The 26,381-nt window shown below is 39.3% G+C and overlaps 2 long non-coding RNA genes across 9 annotated transcripts; one reads left to right on the top strand and one right to left on the bottom strand.

Moving 5' to 3' along the window:
• Positions 1-502: 502 nt before the first annotated feature.
• Positions 503-6,857, bottom strand: LOC116239934 (uncharacterized). 7 transcript variants are annotated; one of them, XR_004169189.2, is made up of 5 exons: positions 6,308-6,857; positions 6,128-6,191; positions 4,942-5,218; positions 3,313-3,498; positions 503-769 (listed from the first exon to the last, which is right to left on the bottom strand). It is a non-coding gene; the product is annotated as an uncharacterized LOC116239934 (long non-coding RNA). The 7 variants fall into 7 exon arrangements; XR_016464930.1 differs by having other exon boundaries at positions 4,942-5,767; XR_016464928.1 differs by adding an exon at positions 1,464-1,689 and having other exon boundaries at positions 4,942-6,191.
• Positions 6,858-6,868: 11 nt separating this feature from the next.
• On the top strand, positions 6,869-21,692 carry LOC149918386 (uncharacterized). Of its 2 annotated transcripts, XR_016464933.1 has the most exons (4): positions 6,869-7,262; positions 15,718-15,885; positions 17,918-18,073; positions 18,174-21,692. It is a non-coding gene; the product is annotated as an uncharacterized LOC149918386 (long non-coding RNA). The 2 variants fall into 2 exon arrangements; XR_016464932.1 differs by having other exon boundaries at positions 17,918-21,692.
• The last annotated feature ends 4,689 nt before the right edge of the window (positions 21,693-26,381 follow it).

Genomic DNA, 26,381 nt, shown 5'->3' on the forward strand with positions numbered 1-26,381 from the left:
ACATCATAGAGGCTCTCGGGAGCTTAAGAAGGTTGTTTATCATACAGAACTAAAGTAAACCAAGCTAAAAATGAAAACATAATTACCAGCCTTATATTCCCTTCATCACGGGGATAATCCCACTTAACTTGATGAGAATCCTCTCTTGAGTAATGTAGGTTGAATTTGTCAGTACGGGTTTGAGTGTATGAATATGTGATTCACTCTAACTGCAAAAATAAACCCAAGCCATTGACACTGTCCCTGAATCACGTTACTTTAGGACCCAGTAGTCAGGGAAGGGAGAGCAAGGTGGACAGTGCTTCTAGACCCACTAGTGTTTGTTCATGATATGATGCCACTGAACCAACCAGAGGCACCACTTCAGATAACACAGTCTTAGGACAGTTGAAACTCCAAGGCAACACATTTAGGGATGCAGAAGGAAGCAAGCAGTTGACATGGCTTCCTCTACAAGGTTACTTGCTATACCTACCTTAAGAGGGCATGAAACACACACAAATGCATTATGTATTTTTATTCTTACACAAGTTATGAAACAATGGTAGAGTCAATGTCCCTATATTGGGCTTTGGGGCATGCCGTTTCAAAGCAGCGTGGTAAAATCCCAATCTTTCCTTTGCTGATAACTACAGCTGATAACTGGTGTGACATGTTTCATCCAGGTGGCACCAAAATACATGATATTCAGACACCCCCGTCCCCATTGACTTCAGCAGGCAGCCAGAAGACTCAGGATCTCAGAGGAGCTGCTCAACACCTAGAAGGGCTGATCATTAAAAAAGCATTATAAATCTCTGAATGGTTTATGGTTTATGAGGGAAACAGCAATTGATTCCTCAGCGGTGCCATTACTCTCCGCTATTGCTATCATTCAAATGGCAATAATGTTGGTTATTTACCTTCAATTAAAATACCTAGTTAGTTGTGATGTCATTTAAAATAGCACTATAATGTGTTTAGTGCTCCCTTACCAAACGCCATAGATAAACTCCTCTTGGCAACAGGGGGCAGTGATATGAAATGAAAAATTAGCTTGGGGGAGGGAAGGAGGGAGAGGAAAGAATATGTAAATCTTTTGCTGGGATGTTTTTTCTACGTGTCTGTATCCACTTGGATGTGACCATGCTGGAAGTGAGACTGTGGACTTCCCTGCAGCCTCCTCAGAAGGCATCAGGGATCCAAAGCATCAGGTGTGGGGGGAGCATGGAGCAGTGCATTCTGTAGTCTCCCAGTCGACCAAAGTCTTTTGCTACTGCTCCTTGCCAGGGATGATTCACTGTCAGAACTCTGTAAAACTCTTCTTAATGCAAACCTTTTTCTCCACATAACACCAGCCATCTTCAGTACTGTTCTCTCCGTTTTCTCCAATCCAAAATCAAAATAAAACTCACCAACTGTTTGTTGCCGTGGGAGAATTTTCTGTTTAATGAGAAAAACTGAGAGATTCTCAATAACCTTACCTCTGTTCTTTGCAGCTGCCTCCCAACTGCCCGATGTGCATGAAGTTTATTGTAAAATACTGAGAAAAATGTTTGCTGATAGCCACAACAGCTCTTCACAGACAAAAGAGATGGTTTTTTTTTTTTTCTTTTTCATGTCTGCTGTCCAGTTTAGAGCATTTTTCTCATGACAGGAGCATACTTCTACCTAACTCTTTGTGCTTTCATTCAGCGTCACTACAAAAAGCTGCACTTAAAAAAAAAAAAAGCAAACAAACAACAAAAGATGTGGCAAAAATTTCAGAGATCGAAGAGCAGATTAACAAACAACAACAACAAAAAAGAAGAAAATAAAAAAAACCCATCACCTTATGCTTATATAAGCTCTTTTTTATGCAAGTGTAGAAATAAATGTTTAAAGAAATTAATAGAAAACTGAAAAAGAGTGTAAAGAGGGTTAGCTTGAAAAGAGCTCTTCTTGCTGTGCAGCCTCCAGCATGGCTAGCACTGTAGAAATTAGTGCAAAGCCATCTCCTGCCTTGAAGAGGCTTTGGGAGCAGACAGCCCCAGCATGTCACTGACAGAAGCCCTGGCATTTTGCTGGTGGTTGTATGTCAGCTGAAGGGTAATGTCATTTAGGAAGGTTGCTTTGTTCGGGTGACCAAAAACACTGGGTTTGTTGGGTGATGTCAGGTTTCTGTGTTGACCGAAGCAGGCTCATGGCAAGAAAGATAACTCGCATTGACAGCTTTCTGTAACGTGGTCCAAATATAAGCAATCAAGATGCTTATTCTGGGGAAGGGGAAAATAATTTAGGAGTGTTTGGAGCAGCTTCCTGAAGAATACTACATTAAACTGAGTTACATAGTAACAGATTGAATTTGGAGTCTTAACTTTAATTTTATTTTGTGTAGATTTAGATCGGATTTATGTGCAGTGCCATGCCCTTTGTTTATAGACAGAAATCCTCAGCTAACCTGCCTGAAAACTGATGGTATGATGTGGCCTCATATTATTTTTCTGTTTGTTATGAGTTGGCATTAAGGGCCCTATAATCACACAAATAATGCAGCCTACAGGGGCAATGAGCAGATCGACCTAAATCAAATAAGTATCTGGATATGTACATGCTCATCTGCATATGTTATCATTACACCAATGATACCGGTATTTATTTGCAGGAGACCTGAACAGCTTCATCAGCAAAAGCAATCCAAGTTCAAGCCACAAAAAAAAAAAAAAAAAAAAAAAAAGCCAGCAGAAACAATAGCGGTCCTTTACCCCAATGCAACGTTTTGCATTTTGACAGCTATTAATGACACATTTGTTACTTGATCTCTGGGAGTGTTCCAAGGGATTCTTCAAAATCTTCAGGGCTCATTTTTGGTTTGGTTTTGTTGTGGAATTAAAAGGCAAAATATTTTCTGTTTCCCCAACTATGAGGACAGCCTTTCCCACAGCAGAGGGACATCCAAGGCAGGTGGAAGCGCCTCTGCCTTCTCTGCTGTGATGCAGATGCCCTGATTTTTGTCAGGAGTGGTTGTTTGGTTGTCAAAGTACTTCTGTGGGTCAGCGTCACTTTCAGATATCACCTGCTTGCCAAATATTAATTTACAATTCTGCATGTCGCTGTTGTGACAGCCTGACCAATACTTAAAGCATTATAGAACATACTGCTTGTCAACCAGGTTCAAGTCACACCAGTGTCATCATTGAGAAGGCAGAAATAACCAGAAATGCAGGTCTGGTGCTGGTGGGGGAAGGCTTTTCAAGGTGCCTTCAAACCCCCGTACTTCAGTTGTTGATGGGCCACCTCGTGCCCTTCCAAGATGAGCAGAATGCTGTGTAACCTTATTATCTATTCATTTACCTGCTGTGGAGTTCCTGTTGCCATATCACATGAGGATCAACCAAGCGCTCAGTAACAGAAATAAAAAGCTCTTCCTCGTTCTTCTCTTCCATCCGACAGAAGAAACTGTAGAATAGTAGGAGATTATTTCTAAGGTCGTCAGTACGTCTCGCTTTGCTTATGTATTTGTGTGCGTTTGAAAAAGCACTGTGTCAAAAGAAAGAAAAAAAAAAAAAGAAAGTTTATATTAATTCCTGGTAGGATGTTTTCTGTGATCATTCTTTATAGCCTAAGTTGCTTGTGAGAAAGTTACTTAAGGAAACAAAAGCCCTCACCTTTTGTTGGCAGAATACAGCTCCGGTGGGATGCCACGTTTAGAGAGCAATAAAAAAAGTGAGAGGGGCATTGTCTCCTTCAGGTAGTCAGGGTCACACTCCTGGGTTTTAATTCCAGCAGTGTTTCATACTAAAATGACCTCATGTATTACCTAGGACAACGGGACTGTGTAATGAAAACCACTGCACAGCACAGTGAATTAAAATCAAGATACACATTACAGAGTGCAAATGGCTGGAGATGCAGATAAAAAGAAAGATGGATGTAAGGAGAATATCGGACAATGATCCATGAACTGCAATTCTTCACCGTTAAGTATACTCTGTGACTTACTAATTTTCCCTTATAAGAAATGGGAATTAATGTTATTTTCCATCCTAGAGTAATCGTATAGCAATTCTTCATGGTTTTTTTTTTTTTCCTTCTTGTGCAGGGGGCGAACTACGTGGAAGTCAAGACACGTTCAAAATTGCTGTTAAAAATGCTTCAACATGCAAATTTTTACAGTTTGGACTTTGTTTTCTTAGAGTTAAATGACGTGCATACATGAGAATGTACTCAGTAATCACACAGCTTATGCTAAGTAACTATTTCAAGTTGTCTTCAATACCAGCATGTTTCCACATACTTACCTTGAAGTGTTAATGACATTTATTTTGGTAATTTTTACTCTACTAACATGCTCTTTCAACACTTTAATGCACTGATGTATGTTTTTCAAGCAAATCTCTTAATTTACCTCAATGAGGAAATTGACTTGAAAAGCAGCACAAATCCTTGCTTATATAGGAAGTGTGTCTTGAAGTTAATGAGCTTATTTGCCTAAGGATGCCGGTATGGAGACTGCTCCAGTGAGTACAAGTTTCACAACTGGATGCAAAGTCATTAGCTTATTGCAGACCAACCTCTTGAAATAGTGACTCTTCTTCCAGCTCTGGAAAAGCAATTTCACCGAACATCATTTTTTAAGATGTGAAAAGGCAAACATGAGAGAATGCAAATATATATTTTTAAATATAGAACTTTAATTAAACATCAGTGCGTTTCAGGATGATGGTAACTGAAAGCAGAATCTGCCAACATGCAGGTAAAACTGTTTGTTCCCCACTGGACCGCATCCAGCATCCATTGCAGTCTTTCCATGGAGAGTAAGACTCCAAGTAGACAGAAAGATCTTTCTTTTGCCTCCAGGATGTTCTTACCACACACAATGCATCAATCCTCCTTGCAGTACAATGCAGGTTATTATTAGAAATACATTAATAGAATATTATGTATTTGCAATCTTAACGCGGGGTATAATTTATTTACAACCTTGCATCTCAGCTTCTCCTTTTTCCTCTCCCCGACTCCTCTGTATCTTCTTTCTTCTGAGCAGTCTTACAATGCAGCACCAGGATTGTCCGTAGTGTTTAATGTTTTAGTGAGGTGCGTGGTCTCTCCTTTCACTCCCCAGGGTCCTGTTTCATCCCGGTGTGCTGAGAGATGCATGCTTTTACTTTTGCATCTGACAAAAAGTACTCATGAGGTGTGTGAGCAGCCCCGTGGGAATGCATGCATCTCCTCCTTCCTCTGCTGCTGGAAAACCTGCCTGCTTCAGACAGGGACTAAGGTTGTTACAGCTTATTAAAAACTACGCCACGAGAAACTTAAACTGGCATTGTATAAATAGGACACACAATGGGCATGCACCGGACACAACATTTATTTTCAGTTGTTATTGATGACCTTTCATAAGTTGCTCATGGCTCTACTTTGGCCTGTCACTTGTGAGCTAAAGGGTCATCAATAACTTATGGAAATAACTGCCTTATTGATAGTCTGGCTACTGCATATCCAGCATTTTATCTCTTTATATAGACACACAGACATTCAAAATACAAATCACAGAGAAAACACTTTTGATGGCAGCCACTGCCCTTTTATCTTAAAAAAAAAAAAAAAAGTGGCTTTCTAGATTTTTCTTGCTTGCTTTCTTTCTCCCTTTCTTGCTTGCTTTCTTCTTTCTTTCTTTCTTTCCTTCTTTCTTTCTTTCTTTCTTTCTTTCTTTCTTCTTTCCTTCCTTCCTTCCTTTCTTTCTTCCTTTCTTTCTCCCTCTCTCTCTCTCTCTCTGTCTTTGGTATTTCATAAAGATATGCCCCTAATTTATTTATAAGGGTAAGTCTTCAGAACAAGGTAGTATTACCGAGCTGGCTTACCAGTTCCTCTATACACATGGGTACATTCATAATTGATGAAATGGTCTATAGTGTTGTGGGTAGAATAAACTTAAGGTCAAAACTCTGGGAGAGCAAATCTTGCCATTATTCCTGATGAGAAATAAATACGTGCAGGAACTAAAAAGTGCGGAACTGAAAGGGAATAAAACTGAATGTATAAGGGCACTTTCAGCAATTCATTCCGAAGTGAAAGTGCTTTTTCTGGTGGTTTTTGTGTTTTGTTTTTTCCTTCATTGCCTTGATCTTCCCCAAACTGTTGTTGGGGCAGGTTAATGACTGACCTTTGAGGGAACCGCATACCAGCCTTTGTTCCCTAGCAGTCAGCATCTTGCAGAGGCTTGAAACCTTTGAGAGAGAGAATAGGATTAAGCTGCAGTGTGAAGTCCGGCGCAGGTGATGATGGATGGGAGCGGAGCAGCGGGTTTCTCAGGAAGGAATTCGTTTCGCTGCTGCGGAATTACCTGACGGAGGCGGCCGGTGCTCCCAGATCCGTTCCCTTTTCAGCAGCCCTCAGTGCTAAAACCCATCTGCGATCTGAACGGCTGCGGGTAAGCGCAATCAGATGGACGTTTGCAGGGCGAGCCCTCGGCGTGCCGCTCGGCTCAACACCTGCCTTACGCTCCTACCCGCTGCCGCACACCACAGCCCCGTGCAAGCCGGCTCTGAGCGCCTCCGGGGCTGGGGCAACGCAGTGAGGTAAAACCTAAAGGCATCGGGGCTCTTAACGGGTGCCGGTGCCCCGCTCCCGGAGGCTCCCACCTCACCACCACCACACCCCGCTCATCCCGGGCTCCCCCGGCCGGCGGCTCGGCCCCTCAGCCCAGACCGGCCGGCGCCGGCCGTGTGACATCACCCATTCACGCCGCGGCCCAGCTGGCGCCGCCGGGGCGGTCGCCGTGGCAACGCGGACGCCAAGCCGCGGGCAATGACTTCCAGCTGCACGCCGACCGACCGCCGCAGCGCGCATGCGCGCCCCGGTGTTCTTAAGGTCCCCCCCCCGCGTTATGTGGAACAGCGGTCAGTGGGGCTCTGTGTGTGGGCGCCTCGCGTTGCTCGCGTTTGGAGCCAGTGGCAGCCAATGCTACGGCTTTGCGGGGTTATCTGAGCTAAACTCCCGTGAATGGCCTTGATGGCCGTAGCTGGCACATCCTCATTCTTAGGTTGTGAGAGAGCGAATGATTTCTGTGTTCGCTTTTGGGATGCCGCCGCTGGTTTTGCCACCTTCTCCTTCGCTGCTCCTTTTCCTGTGTTGGGGAAAATATATCTGAGCTGATACAGGGCCTGTCAGCACTTGGTGCTTTGCACAAGGCCACTGAGGCCATGCAGACTGACCACCAGCCATGCCCACTAAGCCATAGTAGTGCTGAGCTGTGGCCTCGTGGTTTGGTAGCTCGCAGTCTGTGTGTGAAACTTGCTGTAAGTATTAACTATAACTTGTAGTGATGTGAAAAAGATGAGAATCCTACTAAGGAAAAAAAAAATAAATTGCTTTTCATGTGGTTCCAAAAAGCTTAATGCGTTCTGTAGGAACAACACGCTTCTGACTCAATTGATCTGTAAGAATGAAGACGTAGCGAAACATTAATCTTCCAAAATTATGGAGTGTTTTAGTGCGATTGTAATGGCCCCTTTGTGCTTTTAATTGATTAACATTGTTATAACACAAATTGTAGCTCGCTGTAACCAAGTGCTTTAGATGTGAAAGAAACTGGCTGGCGTCTTGAGGTAAAGGTGCTGTCTGTATTATGCGCTCGCATAGAATCTGCTCTGATGTACTTGCAGTAAGTTATGCTAATACTGATGTTCCTTGGTACTGTTGTGCTTCTGTGCCTTTTACACGTGCTGTGTTTCCTTAGGGAGCTGTACCTGGACTTGGGATGGCCAGGAGATCTGGGTGCTGAGTAAAGCAGGAGCAGTGAATGATGTTGGCGAGGGGAGCCCTCTGGAAACTGTGACTGCTTGTGTGTGTTGCAACTACATCTGATTAGTTCATCAGGAGCCGGTGTCAGCCTCGTACATCTAGCGCTGAGTGAGCCTGGATGCAGTCCAGCTGCTGCCTTGCCCTATAGGGCTGAAGTGCTCAGCCTTGCTGAACCAGACGTGTGCCTGGGTGTGCCTGATCTGTGTTGCTCTTATCAGGAGAGCTAAGCAGCCCAACACAGCGGGTGTTCTCGCAAGAGTGCAACCCTAACTCTGCGTGGCTGATGCTCAGCTGGAGGTATGGGTTTAGCCTGGATTCTGCAGCATTGTGCTGCCATGCTGTGCTCTACTGAGAGATAAACTCAGGTGATCTTGGATCCAGGCTGGATTTGTGCTGTGCCCAACCAGGATTGAGTTCAGCCTGGGGTTAGTAACATCAATATGACTTCAGAGCCACTCGGATGAATCCAAACTTTGCTGCTTAGCACAGCATAGGGATAACTGGGCAAGCTTTGCAAGATGCATGCGTGTTCCGTGCTGCGTGAAAGTACTTGTACGGATGTGAATCTGCAGGGCCCTGGGATGCAGCCTGAGCTGATGAACTCAATCAGATCCAAATTGGCTCTGCATGGAACTTGCCTGGTGCCTCTGGCCTTCCAGCATTCTTGATTTGCTGCTCATCAGCTGTGGTATAGCTGCGTGTTGACTTTATCTACTGCTGTACTTGCAGATGCATAATCTAAAACGTGGTGATTGGGCAAAAAAATCACTAGGAGAGAAGTTTATAGAGAGATTCAGTAGCGCAGGGGAATGGTGTTTAAGACCAGGCCCACGCCTCAACACTTCACCATTTATCTTTCTTTCGGATAAGGGAGCAGATCCACAGAAATGTGGAATTTACTGTTGTTGAAAACTGAGTGTAATACTAAACTTTAACTGAGCTTGTGTATTCCCTTTTCCAGTATTTGTAACAGTCAGATATTTGTGTTTCTTCATTGCATGTAACAATTCTGATCTAGCAAAGCACTTAAATTATGTTCTGTAGAGCTTTATTGGATCAGGGCCACTGTCAGTACTTCCAAAAAGTAAAGCCTAAAGCAGTCTCTGAAATATTTGGCTAGAGATGGTCTAGCATTATTCCTCACCCATAAGGATCTTATCTGGACCCTCCCGTAGGAACTGAAATAGCAAATGTCATGTATGCAGCCTTGGCAGTCAGTTTTGAACTTGGAGGGCTTCTTATGGTGAAGTAGTGTGAGCCAACATGCCTATTAGACACGTTCAGAGCTTTTTATGCTTTTCTTATCCATTTGAAACACAAACAATTCCTGCTTTCCAAATCAGGCTTAGCCATGTATTATGATGGCGGCGGCAACTTGATAAAAGTAATATAGAAAACATAGCCTTTAGTTGCCTACAGAATTTGTTTTATCCAAGAAGGAAAAAATCTCCCATTCTAAAATTAACTAAATAGTTGTTTAAAAAGCATTAAAATGTTGTAAGCGGCTGCTTACTGATTTGTAAACAGTTTTTGATAAGCTTTATTGATCAGTAGTGCAAAATACATATATACATCTTATATACATCAGATACATCAGTGACTTCTAAGTTTTCATCTTCAGATTTGTTTATATTACTGGGCCTTTGTGGCTCATGCTTCTGATAAATGGAATAACTTCATACGTGCTGCCTTATTCTGAACTACTTTGTCTTCTCTTCTTTTTTACTGAGATTCTAAAGAATTTTCACACAGAGGGTGGTGATGCAGTGGAACAGGTTGCCGAAGGAGGTTGTGGATGCCCCATCCTGGAGGCATTCAAGGCCAGGCTGGATGTGGCTCTGGCAGCCTCATCTGGTGGCTGGCACATAGCAGGGGCTGAGATTTTTGAGGTCCTTTTCAACTCAGGCCATCCTATGATTCTATGAATCTTGGGTGACAATAAGTCAAAAATTGTTATCCTTTTGTGTGGGATAGGATGTGTTTTCAGGTAGCCTATGCTATAGTGTGGGGGGGAAAGTGCCTGTGAAGTACAAAATGTACTTTTGTGGAGTGTGTTTGTTATGGATTTGGATTATGTGTTTGTTATGGATATTTCCAAGTGGCAGTTTTGCTGAGAGACCAAGTAGCCTTTATTAGCCCCTTCCGACTATATACTGGGAGTGTTTTCAGTCTCATCCTGAAAGCCATGCCACACATAGGATAGTACAGGATCTACCTTTCTCGTGGGAAGCACAACAGTGCCACTTTAGAGTGTCTTACCATGGTTTACTCAAAATATGTTTGCTTCAGAGTTTTCAGGATGCAAAAGAAATTTGCTTTTATGATACACAGTTAGTACACTGGTCACTCTGAAAGTAATGCCTCGTATTTATTTATTTGGAAACTACAGCAGATACAAAGAGCACAATAACATGATTTTGTAGAGCAAATTCTTGGCTACGAAATGCTGTTTTTCAAAAGTCACCACCATGAGCTATGCATTTTTGCTGGTGATGGACAAGAGTGTGTGCCATGCTCATTAAAAAGAAAACTTCACAAGTGCAGGTGACCTGCTGTTACTTCTACTGAAACACACTGCAAGAATAGATGAATGTCAGTGGTTGAAATTTTTTCTGCGTGGAGGAATTCAATGACACACCTTTACTTCATCTCCTCTTCCAAATCAAATGCTATTTTGTCAGAATGCTTCTCTGCTGCCAGCTGTTGCATGGCAACGAAATATAATGGAATATGGGTGGAAGAGAGAGACTTCTGCTGCCATACCAGCAACATCTGCCTCTGATGTAACGGGCCAACTTAATAAAATAGGAGGCATTACTTTTGGAGCATCTAATTTGGATCTTTTATGTGTAGTGCAATGAGCACAGAACTCTTATATTTGGCTCTGCAGAGTCAACCAGCAAATCCTGTTTTCTGAAGTGATCTTAGAGATTAAAAAGTTGCTGGAGAGGATCTGGGAAATAGGAAGAATTTAAGATATCTCACTACTGTTGATTGGATGTAAGGAGATCGAGGAAGGCTCAGGACTGAGAATTATTTCCTGGGCCCTATTTTGAGATACGAAGCTGCAAATAACACGTTTTCATTATGTCGTTGCATTCCCAGAGCTGCCCAGTATTCAGCCTCGATCATGAAAGGCTTCATGAACTGTGATAATTGTACGAAATTTTTTTTGTGTGTGGTGTATGCGTGTATCTAAATACATACATAAAATGTAAAAAATGGTTTCTAAGTATGTAGTTACAACAAACCGACTTATGGAAAAATCCCATTATTTAATAATGTACCTCTTGTTGGAGTGAGCAGCAAAAGAGCTTAAGCATTATAACCTTGAAACTCCTGTCTACCATAGCGGTGTTAAAAGTAGGTGGATGGCAGTGTTTTATTTATCTAAAGCTATTTCCATGTGAATTAAAAAAAAAAAAAAATTTCAATGATTTAAGGCTAGAGAAGAAGAAAGTGGCTGACCAAATTTGACCTGACAGTAGCCCTTTATATTTTCATAATTAATAAAGTAAAAAAAAAAAAAAAGTATTTGCATTGATTGTAACATGTTTTGTTAATTACTGCTATTTGTCTTATTTCATATTGTCAAATGGGAGCCTCATGTTTTCGATCGTTCAGGCTCTTAGCTGTGGTAAATGTACTTCTGGCAGCCTCGTGGCATCTGCTGTGTGCTTGTGCTGGAAGGTTTGTTTGCTTATGCTGCCAGGGCTCTGTGTTTTTCTTGTGGAAGAGCAAGGGTGGCTTTTTAACCCTGGTTAAAGAAGCTCTTTGTCCTGCAGTGAAAATGTCGTGTCTTTGAGTTAAATTCGTCAATTCAAATGCAGTGTTTCAGTGTTCAGTAATGCAGTCTGATATGCTAGACAGTTGGTATCTGCAGAGGTTATATCTAGAATTATGTGGCTCTGAATGCTGGAGGATCTCCAAGGTGTGAGGTAAGAGTGTGTCTTAACTCTCCGGTGTAATTTAGGTTTATTATTCTCACCAGGATTCACTTGTAACATGGATCACCATATAGTGAAGGAGACTTACTGCTCTACACCGTATTTCTTAGATGCAAATAATTCCTTATGACTTTTCTTTGTGAAAGGAATCACCTGAAGAGTGATTCTACCAGAGACTCTGAAGTCTTATTTTAAACCTAATCAGGTTTAAATCACATACAGTGCTTCTGAAGCCTAAGTGGAGATCAAAGGGCTGAAGTTGTTGAAGGAGGACTTCGCTGTGGTGCACCTACTTGTGCTGTAGTTGCAGTGTATGGATTAATAGGGAGGAGCTCCTGCCTGAACCATCAGGACCTGTGTGTTTCCCTGCGTGCTCCTTTTTGACATGCATCTTTGTCCTCTGTGGGAAGGTGGGAGCTGTATTTGTTCCAGGTACTCGGAGAACAACGATATGTCATCTTGTTTGTGTCTCGTTGTATTGGCATAAATTGTGCTTTGTCAAAGAAGTTCTAGAAGATTTTAATTGCCCATAGAAAATGGACAGCATGAGCAGCGACGTGATTAGTTTTCCCATACCAGAGCACTCGTTTTGAACACAGAATGAAAGGAGCACATTCAGCCCTTACAATGCTGAGACCATTAATGGCATTGCTGTTCGAGGGAAAGAAGAAAGTAGGTAAATTTTTCAGAATAGAGCTATCACACTGTATTTTATTCTGTAGAGGTTTACTTGTTTTTATGAAAATTTTTGTTCTCCCTTTAGAGGAGAAAAGACGTACAGTTTTCTTCAGTTCCTGAGAGATCTGGTGGCATATATTCAGAATTTTCTTGTGGTTAAATTAAGCTGTGTTGCACTGTAAATCATCAATTAAAATAGTAAAGTGAAAACTTTGTAGTTTGGGTATCTTAACCTATGATAAATACTGTGCTGGAACTTGTCTTTTCTAAGTCCACTTTCCTGCTCAGCTTTTTCTCCTTTGCTGTGGGGAGCACGTTCATAAAGGAGGTTAGGGCAGATGGTTTGAGATTAATAACCATTGAGAAAGTAGGTCTACCCATAGTGCTTGATTTTTAAATTGATTTATCCTTAAACCTGACCTCGGATACAAGTCAACCTATTCTTGCTTCAGTTGATGGTAAAATTCTGTTAAGGTCATTTGAATAGGACAAGCCTGCAGCTATACTCTTGTTTAGAAACTCTATTATAGCTCAGCCTTCTTAGTAACAACTGCAGTCTGAAACTGCAAAGAAAATAGAATTAGCGCGTGTCTACACATGCATAGATGTCCTTCTGAAAGACGCCAGTTCATACTCCTTCTCACTAATTTCCTCCCCCACAAAACTTTTCACCTGTTTGGTTATACAGTATTCTCTGTTCCAAAGAGCACTTCTTACAGTGCTTGATAATGCACGATCAGCTGTCCTTTTCTCATAACTGTAACTGGTTTGAATGCCAGTTCCTATTCTGCGTATGATTTATTAGATCTTAATCTATGTTGTACATTTGTGATATTTAATAACTTATTTTCTTTCTAATGCTTATGGGGAAATAGCTTCGCTTAAGTACTTGGAGAAAATAATTCAGAAGTTAGATTTACTCATTTGATGATATTTACAGATTAATTGGCTGTGTGAGTTCTTGGTGCGAGTTCACCAAGGATCTAGAAGCTGGGTCTTTTGGGAGTTGTTTGAAAAATAGATTGTGCAGTTATTATGTTAGTCTCTGGTCACTGATCAGTGTAGTGCTATCAAATCTGTCCTAATAACAGTACATCCAATGAATTAATTGGAAGAAGATATTAGAAATAAAGCCTGCATTAGCCTCTATTTGCACTCTTTCAGACTTCAGAATTTAAACATAGAGTGCATTTGTATGAGTTAGACATGTGCACTTACACTGTACATGTGTGCATATAGTAAATTCTTAAGTAACATTTAGAATTTGGATTTCTGAGAAGGGGTATTTGGATAATTATAAAAAGTGAATGGCTTCTAACTTTTGAAAAATCTTATGCAAGTGTCTGCCAAAAGCTTCTCCAGTGTCCTCAAGCAACACAGCTATTTACTGGAGTGACCATTCATAAATATTCATTTGAATATCACAAAGAAAAACATTTCCCCTCTCCCACTTCCAGATTTAACATATCTACGTCATATTTTTCTACTTTTTCCTCTTCACTCTCTTCCTTTCCCACAACTTCTGCTTGTACAAATTTGATTTGTACGTGACCCTAGCCTAAGCTTTGTGATGAGCAGCCTGACAACTTGCGATATTAACGATCTTTATTTTGACCTCTAAGGAGACAGAAGAAGGACTGAGAAACGTTATAAATACTGGAAGAGAATATTCTAAATCAGCTCTAATCCTGTCGCTGAACTGAAAGCAACACTAACAGTAAACATGAAATGTGTGACTTCATTGCACGAGATATACTACTTAACGTCAGGATTTGCAGAGCGTGCGTTGAGTTGCGTTTCATTTACTCTGAGGACTAAAACTTTTAACTGGTGGTAACAGCATCATCTAGCTTCACAAGTGGTGAGATATGAGAAGCACTCGTAATCCAAATCTGAAAAGCTCTCGGAGTTTGAGCTGTTTTGCCTCTATAATGTTTATAGTACAGAAGCAGTACCTGCTGACGTGGCGTTTGCATGGAATAGACTGAATGGCATCTTCACATGTATTTTCTTCTTTGAATAAAATATCTGCTCTGAACTTGTTAACAGCTTTCCCCAGACATGCCAGACCACATCATTATACACTGAGATGCATACGTAGATGCCTACAAATGTGTTTACCTGTATTTGGACAGGCATAGTCTCATGTGAGAAATGGAAGATTATTAATCAAGAATACAGGTGTCAAGTACTATAATATATGAATGGGTTAACTCTAAGGACTGTACTAATTACATTTAAATAAAATAAAAGGAGGATTTGTTATGGTTAGCAACAAGGATTTTGGGGAAAAACAACAAAAACACACAGTGTTGCTATTAAAATTATTAACTCGTCGAGAGGTTTGTCAGTGAGCATAAACCAAAAAAAAGCCCCTCATCATCTAGAATACCAGTAAATGTCAGTGACTGTACATCCTTAGAACAAGCTCAAGAAGATATATCCCCAATTTTTATGATTCCCTTGCAAACCTCTTTATTCTGTTCCGCATGGATAAAAGTTTTTCCTTTAAATCCTTGCTTGTAAGACTGCAAATTCGGAAGAAGGATTTGTATACTAAATACGAGATCTAAGTACTTAAAACTGTATGTAATACTTCAGTAATGCATGAATTAAGCTTCTGACAGGCTGCAGAACTCTTGCTTGCTCTACCTGGTGCAGATCTTAATTGTCTCAGGGTGTTCATCAATAACAGCGATATGGAAGATACCTAATAGCCTGAGCTCAGCAATGATTTTTCATTGGGAGAATTATCTCGGCATGTTGTAGTAGTTATAAATTGATTGTGTGTGTGAGTGGTGCGGTGCTATAGCTTCTGGTTTTTATGCGGATGTTTTACTGATTTTAGTCTCTGGATTGTGCTTGCATCACTCCCCTTTCAGAATTGTTGCTTATATATATGCACATGGTAAGGGAAGGTAGTCCTAGGTGCTCAGCAGTTATGAAGATAGAGTAAAAAATGAGTCAGCCTGGAGTTTGACTACTTCTTGTATCAACTTGTCAAAACATTGGATTGTAATACAAAGCTTGCAAGAATATTTTCTACACATGTAGAATTTGCTTTGCCTTTTGTTAATTTTCAAAGAAGTGGAAGAAAAAAGATGGACACAATCATCTTAATTTTTTCTTTAGATTAGAAACAGTATTTTTTTGTTGTTGTTTAAGATTTTAATAGAACAATTATTCTTTTATTTTTAAATATAATTTTCAAGCATTAACTGCTTGTGACAGGTGCTGTTTTGACAGTCATGGAGAATTAAGTCCTCTTCTACCCAATAATGCAAAATTGTCAGCGAAAGATTTTTTTTTTATCTGTTGCCCTTAGACATTCCAACTTCATTTTGGAGTGACCATTCCTAAAAGCAAAAAGACAGCAGTGACTCCGGATCACTTTTTCTGCTGAGATCAACTGCCTGCTACGATGATGAATGTTTCTTTACTTTGGACTAAGCTGAAGTTCCTGGCTCCTTTCTTGTTTCCAAAAAGCATGAAGGTAAGAAGTTCTAATCTGTATGTGATCCTGAAATGGAGGACTGATATTAGGATGCCATTTCCCTATTCTTATATTGCAACTGGAACCTAAAATATTAAATGAAGAGTATTTTTCCAGTTCTTCTCCTCCTGTGTCTGTCATTACTGTGTACAACAGTTCAGTGCAATCTTGTTTAATAACAGGAGTAAAAAAAGGAAGAAATAGCTACACGCTCATTAGAAACAAAATCAATTATTACTTTTAAAAACTACCTGCTTTCAATTAAGCAGGAAATTATCTAACCGGTTACTTAATTTGCTCTGGCTGGCAGTCTCTCAACTGCTTTATGCTGAGTGGAGCATGAAATTAAATATGTAACAACTATCCTAATGGTTATGTTTTTAGAAAACCAGCATTTAGAAATGGAGGTATTTTGCATAGTATCAAAAGAAATAATGACATAAAAATAAATGACTACTGCTTCAATGCATCTGGCATTTAAAAGAAAGAAATCTACTTCATTTTAGTCTCTTTTACTCTATGATTAATAGCAAAGCAATCTTTGGTTTGACTGATGCTGATCTGTATGTGGGAACTGGGTTATTTGTTTAGTTGCTAGTTTCCCTCCCTCTTGCTTCAGATGATGTATAACACGTGAAAGTGCTGATACTGATATCTTGCTGCTTCAAGGGCTCTGCTCCATGCCATGAGCATGTATTTTGTGTACACCATGTATTTTAGTGAAATTTTTGTAGGAATCTTAAAGGGATTTTGAAGTTTTCTATTTGATGCCATTTGCTGGATACATTTCTTCTCAGGATGCCTTTCTGTATCCCAGCTGATACCCTTGCGTTTCTTATTGCATTAGGCAGATGAGTAGAGTTGTATGTGGCAGGTTATTGCCTGATTTTTCAGAGGTATCCCATTGAAGTTCAGCATTGGCTTAAAAATAATGTAATAGTAAAAATATATATTTGAGACCTTGATACAGAATTCTTCTGATTGTGCATTTGGAAGAAGGTCCAAGCTTCGGTTGAGTTTAGGTTTGGAGATATGTAGCATCATCCAGTTCCCTGTATGTGATAGCTTTACCCTTCACCAAACTTTCTCCTTGCCCTAAAAATCTACAGATGTTTGCAACAGCAGAATGATCCATAAAATTGCACTACGTAAACCTCGCTATGCTACCATCCAGGGAGATATATGTTGATTTTGGTGTCACACCTTTGATTGGAAGCCTTCTTATAATTAAAAATGCAGCAACTCATCATGGTACTTGCAGCAGAACTGCCAGGTCACGGCCTGAACAAATGGTTGAGAACCAGGTGAGAAGGTACAAGCAATGCACCTGAATATCAGAAGGGGTGGACCCTGAATCCACCACTCCTCAGCCTCATTTAAGGGTTAGCAGCCACAGGAGTAGTGTTTCTCTGTATTGAGATGGCAATGCTCTTAAGCTCTCACCAGTCATCAGAAGGAGTGAGCCAATTTCTTTTCTTCCCTTCCCTCCCTTCCTTCCATAGAGTCCATGGTGTCTGTATCCCATTAGAAGGCACTGTCATTGCCTTCTTTTGCAGTACAGTCCCTAATACCCAGATATAGGCTATTTTGTCCTTAAGTTGAGTTTTAATACTATCTGTCATTCAAGGAAGCTGTGTTATTTTATAATTTCTGTATTGAGCATATTTTTATTCCCTATAGACTAATGAATTTGAGCAACTAAGGCAGTAAATTTATCAGTCTTTGCCTTGAATCTTGTCTCAGACATTTACTGTCCGCTACAACTTTTGAAAGTACTTTGAGATTTGGTAGAAAGCGTTGGTTCTTCCATGAAAGTAGTTTTATCCTCATAATTGCAGAGCAATATTTGTGGTAGCAGTTGTCTACATCTTAAGAAAGTCTTGGTATTCTTAGTTGACAATTAGTCGTTACAAGACTTTTCTATTTCATTTCTCAAATGGGATCAGTGTCTCAGATAACAATAACAAAAATCAAGCTCTGCTTACATTGAGTCAGAACTGAAAATGACATCTGACTTTTCATTTATGTTTAGGTTCCTTTACCCTCTTCCCTGGCATGCAATTTAGAATTGGGCTCTCAGTCTTCAAGGACTTAGTGTTCCAGTGACACACTTCATGAAGAAAGTGGAAGTAAGGAAAAAAAAAAAGTAACCGAGAAAGGTGCTCAGAGTCTCAAACAACATTCCTATGTAAGCCACCCCAATTTTCTCAAACTTCTCCCGTCGTAATCCTGAAGAAAGTCATCTTTCTTTATTCCAACCATTGGCATCAATTTTTCTTTCTCCATAGCCAGCAGTCAGAGCCACTGAGCTGAAAAAATGCCTGTTCTCTCTCAGTAATGCCTTCCATCGAAGCCGATGGTGTCCTGTCAGCAGCTTATCCAGACAGAACCACCGGCGCCATCTTCATTAGGGGAAAAGCTAATATAAACAAATAAGGTGTTAGTGTAGATAGCAGACTGAGAGCATTACTGAAAAATGCTTTGCGGCAGTTGCTGTGCCTTTAGTTTTAAAAATATATAAATGTTATATGAATCCCAAATCCTCTTCTATTTACATAAAATATTTATACATCGAGCAAGACAATTTCACAACTTTATAATGTATTTTCCTGTTAGATTAATCTTTTCATATGGTAACCACATTACAAGTAAACATTTTCCTAGTCTCCACTACATGAATGTGGCTAAAAGCTTCCTTGTTATTTTATAGTTACAGCATTTCAAATGTATCCCTTTTTGACGTGGTTAGGCAGCCTGCCAGTTTTACCACTAAATTATAGCAGAGAAAACACTCTGTAGAATTTGATTAGATTTTTTTCCTTCTCCCCATGAGTAAGGCAAAGCAAATTTATGTTCAAAATGCAAGCTGGGTTCTAGAGAATTGAATATAGATCCATACTTGTAGTGTTAAAAATGCATGCGAGTTTAGTAGTTGAAAATACACCTTGTTTGTAGTGCTGCTTTATATTATTGTTGCTTTTTGTTCTGTTTTGTCACTGACATCTGTGGAATGATTGAAAAGCACTCGACCATATTGAAGTCAGGGTTGGTATTTCAGTGATGAAGATGTCTTAGTCTCTTCTATTAATAAACAACTATGTTAGTAATGTGCTTAGACTAGAGACTAGATTCATCTCAACTGGTTGTAAGTAGTTACCTATGGGATCTAATTTAGAAATGTGTAGTCTATAGGTTGTCCCTTTGTGGAGAAAGGCTACATCTATCTGACCTCTAAGTATGTGGTCTGAGTCATAACATTGATTTATCTGAATTGAATTGGAGCATATGGCAGTTCTTCTCTGGTTGAAGAAGGTGGGTTTCCTTTTTTGTAGCAGTCTGGACTGACTGAAGAAAAGATGGCGCATGCCTAACTTAGAGCAGGTACAGATCTGGAACGTGGAATAAGACAATATCTGAAACTGGGAGTTAGGAACTATTCCCAGATATACAGAGCTTTGTCCAAAGATCTTCAGTGGACTGAGTTGTCCCTATGGCCATTTCTTTCCATAAATATTAGGAGTCTTGTTGGTATTCTAGAAGTTCTCTCTCAGATGCTAACTCAAAATCCTAGGTTGGCTGACTTGTGAATTATGAATGCTAGTGACCAAAATCCCACTGAGAGGTTCCTGAAAGACTGTATGTGGTGGATTTGTGATCATCGTTTATTACATGTTTGATAGATATCTGCCTGATAAAATATGAATGTGTGTTATCAGTATCATGACACAAAAACAAAAGAAAACAGATTTGTATATCATACAGTTGTTACTGGACAGCACTGTTGTGGTGTGTGTATGTATATCCTTTAAAGATAGTGAGCCACTATTAAATAACAAAAACCAGGAAATTTTGGCCACTGATATCTGAAAAAGCCCCTTCAGTTGATCAGTTGAGTAGAAGCATATTCCAGGAAATGGTGCCAAAGCTAAGGTAGATATAAATGCTGTAGGATAGGTACAAAAGTTCTCATTTTATGAGGCAAACTGTATCTGGATAGGAGCTTTTCATATTCTGCAAATCTTTTTTGTAGGAACAGAAGGATTCAGAAACTGGCATTACACATCCAGAACATTTCACAAGTGGTCCTTAAAAGTGTACACTTGTGGCTGTTTGCAGTGGATGCTTTCAGTATTGAAGTGAACAGAAATATGTATTCATAACTCTCTCCTCCAGCCAAGCAAAGGAATTAAATGAGTAGCTTTAATAACTATGCAATTATCTACTATATATAGAGATGACATTAAACAAATCTTTAAAATCTGGTGTATTGAAATGTACCTAACAGTTACAACATTTACTAAATATGACTGATATATAAGATTAATTAGATGAGAACAAAAAAAAGTCCTGTAAAATGTAAATGGTTGAGTAAAGATGTTTTATCAGAATTTGCTTGGTCTTTGAGCAAAAAAGATGCTAAAAAAAGAGGTTCTACCATTTTTGGTTTTTTTTTTTTAAGACCCATCAAATCTGAAGATTTTTCAAGTTTAAAAATATAAAAAACCATAACATCTAATGGCTGTCAAACAGTAAGAACAGTGAATCAATAAGCCACACTAACCTAATTGTTCTGAGTATAGGGGTAGTGTATATAGCACTGTGTGGATTAGTTATTCATAAGTACAGTTTTCATAAAATGGACCAATTCAAAGCCTCTTGGCATCAGTCAGTGCACTCCTATTATTATGGTCAACTTCCATTCCAACTCAGGTTTTGATGCAAAGCTTACTGAAGTTAATGAAAATGCTACAGCTGAAGTGATGAAGGGCCTAACCACGCTGTTCTGAAATCAAATATAGTACCTCTTCATACAACTCTTTTCTTGATTCTTCTGCTAGACAGCACCCTGTGCTTATTTATTTCTAAATGGGAGATATTCTACTGTGTGTTCAAAATATATCCAGCCTGTAACTAAGAAAAATATGATGTTGTCAGGGGAAGAGGCACAAAAAATGTTGTGTGCTCATAGATAAACACATTTAAGTGGGGCAGCAGAACATCCGTTTAACTTGTAATTTGTATACAAATAAAATAAATAATTGATTTTATTTATATTGCCATGGATCACTGGTGAATGTGACCTGAAAGGGTCTATATTTTGATCTGAAGCTTAATGTGATTTTATTCTCCTTGATGGGAATGATAGTAATCAACCTCTTTTAGCCTTTGGAGAATGAGATACTGTCCACTAAAGACTACAGTGTTTTCAAGCATGTATTTGCACTCATTGAAATGAATGGGATTGTTCTATGGTTGGAAGTTAGGGCTTTTCTTATTGGCAGGTGTATTCACAAAGACATGAGAACATCATTTATTGATTCATTTAAATAATATCTGTACCCCAGAAGTTTCATGAGGGCAGTCCAAATACATCAGAAAGGATGAAACAGAAAAGTAATCTTTTTGCTACTTCTGGGGGACTGATCCAAAATGGCACTGCAAGGGTTAACACACACTAAAGATCTGTTTGGAATATATGATCTTCAGGTTGCTTGTTAGTATATTTGAATGCCACCTTGCAGAGTGGATGAATGCAGCAGGTACTTGCAGTTGGGTATATCCTGATCAATGGTCATGTTCTTAGAAATTCTGATTTCAGAGTGGAAATGCTGAATAAAGATGAAATTATTTTTGTTTGTGAGGCACTGTATCATACGAATGCTGCTTTGTTTCTTCAGCCAAATCAGTTTCCCATGCTATCTTCCTCTGTTAAAAGTTAAACATAAATACTGTGTACTTACTGTTGCATTAACTCTGTGTACAGCTTATTTCATTATTCTCTGCTAATATACAGGTTTGGAACTGGGCTGCACCAGCTGTTTCCCTGGGCTGGGAAAATGAAAGGCTAGGGGTGAACTGACTGTCCTTTGAGCTCTGCTCTTACCAATGGAAGCCGTGTTGGTCCACCCATAGCATCCTTTGATTCCATGAATCTCTGATGCTTGGGTATGGTATGTTAGGTTTACAAATGGTGTTCATGTTTCTACAGCTGTTTGCTGTAACATCTGCATGGTACTTTCAGCAGAAGTAATAAGGATGCTAGCTGTGTTATGTGCTCTAGAACAGCAAAGGAAGGGGCCTCTGGGAGTTTAATAGCAGTGGGTATGCAAGCAGATTTTTATAATTCCCTTAAGTATATGGGCTACAAGCATTATGTGTATTATAGAAAGAGATATGAAATGCAATCACCAGACAAAATGTTTGTTTTCCTTGTTTACATGTTTCTTCCTCTTTTTGCAGCCTCAGTGCTGTAATGTCTAAATAGTTTGTTCTGTAGCACAGGGCATGCTGTGTGATGAGGTAGGAACATGATCACTCACATCGTGCCAGGATCTTGACTGGCTGATCATCTCTTGCTACTTATGATTGAGCAATAAAGAGAGAGGTACAGGGTATTTCCTGGGGATTAATAACTGGCAGGGAGGAGTTAATGATCTGAGGTGTAGCTGAGGACCATTAACCCCAGCTGGTCATTAATTCTCATTAAAACCTCTGCAACTCAGTTCACCAAACATAGTGAAGGACAAACCAGTGTTTTAAGTGCCTTTGTGATTCCCCTCTCTGTTTGTCTCTTTAAATGAATTTTATTTTAATTCATGTTACTTCCTGAGATATATTCTGCTTTTTTCACCCCTAGAAGTTTTATTCTGAACAGTGGTTGTGCAAAAACTGAAGTTTTCACCTTTATGGACAAATGAGATTCTCAGTACTGCAACAGAATAATAGGCATTTTAAAGACAAAGCTACAGTATTTTAGATATTCTAGCATTTAATCAAATGAAAAAGAGAAGGTAAGGAATAAACTTCATAAAATATTTGTCTACAAAACCTGAATTTACTTTTTAGTCGTGTAGCACAGCCTCATCTGTTGCCACGTAGTTTTTTTTTATGGTGAGGATCCCTGGCTCTTCCAGTACTGAAGCTCTTGAGTTTTTCTTTATTAATAGCTTCTAAAAATTATTCCTTTAAGTTTGGCAGTACTTGATGCATGAAACACTGCTTGTTTTTGCAGTCCATATACAGACTTAAAAAGCCATGTAGAGCAAATGGTTGTTTCATTTTAGCTGAAAAGCTTTAGCAGTATGTCTCTTGTAACTGATTTGAAACGTGTATCATCCTGTGCAATACTAAGTACTTCTAGAAAATTAACATACCTACTAGGGAAGAATAATTGTCAACGAGGTATTTAGTGCAGAGTAATTTTATAGATATTCTGTTAAATCAGTTTATTCCAAATTCAGATTATGGTAGTAAAATATGAAGCTATAACCATATTTCTGAAGGCTTAAAAAAAACAACAACAACAACAAAAAACCTGGTAGGTCTGATAGAATCCAAATGTCTATTTTTTGGGCCTAGCCTTGCTTCTGATGGTAGCAATACAATACCTCAGTAGTGTCAGAGAGCTCAGTTGGCTGAATCTAAGGGTAGCAGATTGTCTATGTTCATTGCAGATGTCTTTCTGAAAATCAGCAAGAAAATCTCTGCGGCCTTACAACTTTGTAGAGATGCTATCAAGTGTGATTGGCAGAGTTCTGGATAAGGGAGGCAGATAACAGAATGAAAGAAGTAAGCTGACAGCAATGCAAAAAAATCACTTGAGGTTTGTTTTTTCTTTTCTTTTCTTTTTTTTCCTTGATTCTAGTGAGAGAAGAATTAGCGTCTAGGCTTTGATTTTAAAAACTGTAATTTTGCCATATGCCCACTGTGGATCCAGAGCACAGGCTCTTAAAATCCGAAACCCTGTCATTTTGGGGATACCGAACCAACTGTAAGATGAAATAGAAGCTGATAGGGATTCGTGTTGCATGGAAAGCTTGAAAACATAACCTGGGCAACATTACTGTGTTGCTTTTAATACTTGGAAAGGAAGTTTGCATCTGGGAGTTGAGGAAGTGTTTTAACCTGTCTGAGAGTCCAAATTTCAGGAGAAAAAAGTTTGTGCATATTTAAGGAAAACAAAAGGAAGATAATGACTTGTCCAGTCAAAAGTAGTTTACTATCTACAGTTTTGCTTAGAGGGCTTCTGAATGCTGTTCTACTCTATGGGTCGACTTAGAGACCTTTACTAACGTTTGAGGTTGTGTGTGAGCTACCTTTACTCTGCCAAAACACCAGTCATCTTTTCTATGTTCTGTTCTAATGCCTATAACTCTTACAGTGCCTTGTATTTCCAGTTCCAAGCAGCAGAAATAGAATCCTGTTTATAGGATCTGCTGATTACTGAAACTGGCAACTCGCTTTAGATGTACTTTTTGAAACTTACTGGATCCTGTAGCTCTTTTTGTGCAAGTCCACGTGCTGTGTAATGCCCCCAAGATGGGTGCATGTCTGTATTTCTACAATTTCCACAGCTTATAAAATCTGCTGCTTTTTTTAATGTTTCAGGTGCTTACAGAGACTATTCTGTTCACTCCTGTTTTAAGGGGCCACTAATAAAACTTCAAAAATACAGGTTTTAGGGCATGAATTGATGATTCAGCCTTCTTTATGCATATTTGCTATTAAGACTGTCTTAGTTTCATCTCTAGATGCTGTAGAGATGTTGTTATCTGCTGAAGATTGTGGCACTTTATTCCCCTGGGAATCTGGATTGCTCGCTTGTGGCATTGCTTTCTGTGAAACCTGTTGAGGCACAGGGCAGTAGAAGTGACTATGAATTTGATATTTGAAGAGTTGTGCTTGTGCATAGGGAACAGCTGATAAGCATGGAAAAGTATAGTGTTCTTTTGAGCATGACTAGCCAGTGAAGTTATACAGGCTAGCTTAAATTGCTCCAAGAATCCAGCTGACAGATATCCACGTGGGTTAAGGTAAGTAATACAAATTGGAGGTGGGAGGTTTCAAAGAGAAAGGAAACAAGACATCAAAGTTGTCAAAGTATATTGGTCAGCAAAGAATTAAATCTTCTTTTATTCCTACAAATCCTTTGGCATCCCTGTCCAAATCTGTGAGTCATGTGAAAGTTTCCAGTTTATGCCTCCATAGCCTCTGCTTCACTTACTCATAGGTTCATATTCTAGGAAACTCATTTTTCTTTTATCTTTATTTTGATGTGTCCAGACTATAGCCTTCAGCCTTTTTCATATTCTTCAAAAAGGCTTTCACTTCAGCTGATGTCTCAGCAATTTATTTACAACCCTACAGTGTCAAGATTTTTTTTTCTGCTGAATGTCAATGATTGTGCTGTAAATTCTTCCTTTTAAGGCCAGAGCATCTTATTGCTTTGTATTGCTGTTCACTTTTCTAATGGCTAGCTACCAAGTCAGACTTTCTTTTCCCCTTCTCCCTAAATCTTTGAGTTGGCTTACAGCTTAACAGCTCCTGTATTTTTCTGAGCGATCTTTTATGTTTAAGCATTTATATACATATCCTGTTGCAGAACGGCCAGGACTTTGGAGCACAGCCTTCTTTAAAGGCAGAAATGTTAATTTATTCTTTACCTTGTCTCCTCAACATGAAATGTTTTGTTCTTTTTCTGAGCTGGTTTATGACTTACCACCTTCTACTTCTTCTGTCTTGTTGATCTCTTCCTTTATAGTAACTGTGTTATTTCTGTCATTGTATCTTCATACTCAGTCGTTCTTGCTCTTCACGTTCGGACCATAAAATGTTGACATCATTATGGATTTCAGTCTTGTGTTGCGTTTTGTTTTTTGTCTGTTAAACTTTAGTTTTCAACTCAGAAAAAGGCAAAGAATTTGTGTAAGATTTGAATTTGTGTAAGATGATGATAATCTTTTCTTGTGCCTTCTTGATACTGCTATGTAGAAGCTCTGACTCCTAAGGTTAATGCATATTGTAACAAGAGAGAGAGAGAGAACCAATATGCCTTTCTCTTGCTTTGTTTCAATGTGAAATTTCAGTATCCCAGGCAATATCACCACTGGTAGTAATATGAGTATATTTCATATTTCTTGGAATATAAATGATTCTGCTATACTTTTTCACATTTTTTTTTCCTAGATAATATATAGGAGACAGGATAGCTGTATATATTGCAGGTCCGTATTGCAGTATGTAGAGTCAAAAAGGAAGATAAGAGTCTTTCTGGGAGCTTAAAGGAGAAGATGACCTGCAATGTAGCAAAGTGGAAGAACAGCAATTTGATAATAATGGTGGCCAGTATTAAAAAAAAAAAAAAAAAAAAAAAAGACTTCTTAAATGCACCTTATAGTTTGCAAACATTTTGATGTTGTACCTTTAAAAAACATGAGCCCCGTAGCATTTCATATAGAACCACAGGGTCTGTTCTAACCTGTGGCAGCATAGATCAGGAGTCTGTGGAAGATGGGAAGTTAGTGTTGCATGAAACTAGCATGAGATCAAAACAGCTTCCAAAACACTGGAAATATTAGAAGATGCTAATTTATATTGTTGATTATAATTCCAGTCACTGGTTATAAACCTCCTGAAATGAACCACCTAATTTATAATGCATACCATGGGACAACATCTAATTTAGTGATGAGTGTAGTCTTGCAAAGATTCAATAG

This window comes from Phasianus colchicus, chromosome 3 (genome assembly GCF_987193195.1).
Source record: "Phasianus colchicus chromosome 3, bPhaCol1.hap1.1, whole genome shotgun sequence".
Lineage (NCBI taxonomy): Eukaryota > Metazoa > Chordata > Aves > Galliformes > Phasianidae > Phasianus > Phasianus colchicus.